The sequence below is a fragment of the Patella vulgata genome, chromosome 7 (assembly GCF_932274485.2).
Source record: "Patella vulgata chromosome 7, xgPatVulg1.2, whole genome shotgun sequence".
Classification (NCBI taxonomy): domain Eukaryota; kingdom Metazoa; phylum Mollusca; class Gastropoda; family Patellidae; genus Patella; species Patella vulgata.
This window is the reverse complement of record NC_065885.2, coordinates 24,184,884-24,186,798: the sequence shown is the minus strand read 5'-3', so window position 1 is coordinate 24,186,798 and position 1,915 is coordinate 24,184,884. Positions and strand designations below refer to the sequence as shown.

Sequence of the window (1,915 nt, the reverse complement as noted above, 5' to 3'; positions counted from 1 at the left end):
GTGTTAAGATGTCTGTAGTTAAAATAAAGTTGGGCCCAATAAACTGGTAGATCAAAGGCCTGTTGAGCGCTCATGCCCGGTGTGATTTTAACAATTGACTCCAAATGCGTTGACAAGAAAATAAGTAAAACTGTTATTGAATGTGATTGGTTGATAAAATCAACGTACTATAGGCTACATTTTGTCTGCGATATCATCTCGGTGGAAGCGGACATTAAATGACGTGATTTCACACAATTAATTTAACATTTAACAACGTGCTGAAATGATTTTGGAGCAGTGATATGTTTGACAAATGTAAGCTAATGGTCACATAGAATAATAGACCGCAGGTTTGTGAATATTTATATAAAAAAAATAATACCATGTATGTAATTTAGCATCGATATTGTTTCTCTGTATAATGTTAGTATTTCGTTTCCTTAAAAAAAACTCCAACAATTTAAACCGGAAGTTCATGTTTATAATATGGCGCGGTCAGGAAAAAAATTTCGGCATGTTATTATCAAATCTGTTCAATTTTTCTGAAATCATGCTTAATTAACATTAGTTGTTCGGCGCTACGATGTTGTTCAAATACTTACATTACAGAATCACATTATGATTAAAGCAGAAACGGCTCGACTTGAACCAGCAGGTAAGAATCTGTTTTGAAATTATATCTTGGGAGGTTGGATTGGCGTTGGAGACCCGATTGGCGGCCATTTTGATTCTTGTTTCATGATTTTTTTTATATTATAACGATTTTGCCAAGAGTAGACATAAACGCGGGCACAGACTAGAAAAAAATCTTTTTACACTTTTGTGTTAGTTGAATTGTAATCTAATTTATGTTTAAAAAAACAACCTTTAATCTAATAAGCAGACAGAAGATATGGACGAACAAGAAGAAGAAGTTATGGAGGTCCCAACAACTGAACCTATGGAAGTAGAAGAATCGTTTACAGCCGAAACCCGATACGATGTGCCAGTTCCGGTCATGGAGTCCTCCATCTCAGACGATGCCGACGTTAGTGTCTTCTGCGACGAAGAACCCGTAGTGGTGTATACGCAGGTAGAAGCTGGTTCCTCCCGTGGCAAGTCCAAGTTGTTTGACAACCAAGGGTTTAGTTATACAATTAAGGTAGGGTGATTTATTTTACCTAGTTAACTACCTGGTATAGAAATGTATTTCAGCTACAAAATGTAAAGATAATTAACTCTAGTTAACCTAGTTAACTCTATAATAATAAATGAATTCTATATATTTTAGACAGAGAAGAAAACTACGATTTGGAGGTGTTCCAAAAGAAGCGGACCAACACGATGTCCGGCAACAGTAATCCAAGATGGTGATACATACCAACCAGGCTTAAAGAACCATCTTCACCCAGCAGAACCCGGTATACAAACGGCTACCAAGATAAAAGTTACAGTAGGTTTAAAAATTATATATCAATTAAATTAAAAATTTATATATGTGTGTAAATAAATAAAATATAAATAAACCAATAATATATTTGTAGTTTAATATGTTTTATCTTATCATTACAGGCAAAGCATGAAGCCAAAGGAAATGTTTTTACCAAGTCATGTTCCTCAATAGCGGAGAGAGTTTTATCCAGTGTCGGTTCTGCAGAAGAACCCATTCATAGCAGACCACCCATGGCAGCACTTGTAAGGTCGCTACAAAGAACCCGACAGACTCTGCGACCAAAAGATCCCACTGACGTGTCGTCAAGGTAAGTATTCATGCAATTAAATACCCATGTATATAAGAATTTATTAACATGTAATTAAATGTACAATTTTATTTATTTATTAACATGTAATTAAATGTACTTTTTTATTTATTTTTTGTTTTAGCTTGACGAAGATTTCATCGATCATAGTGCACCGGGATTTTATCAAAAAAGAGTAAAAGTTGGGGAAAGGC

The 1,915-nt window shown here is 34.8% G+C and overlaps 1 long non-coding RNA gene across 1 annotated transcript; it reads left to right on the top strand.

Annotated features, from left to right (window-relative positions):
* The first annotated feature begins 396 nt into the window (after positions 1-396).
* LOC126827201 (uncharacterized) lies at positions 397-1,715 on the top strand. Its single transcript, XR_007682604.2, has 3 exons — positions 397-1,123; positions 1,253-1,414; positions 1,534-1,715. It is a non-coding gene; the product is annotated as an uncharacterized LOC126827201 (long non-coding RNA).
* Positions 1,716-1,915: the final 200 nt, after the last annotated feature.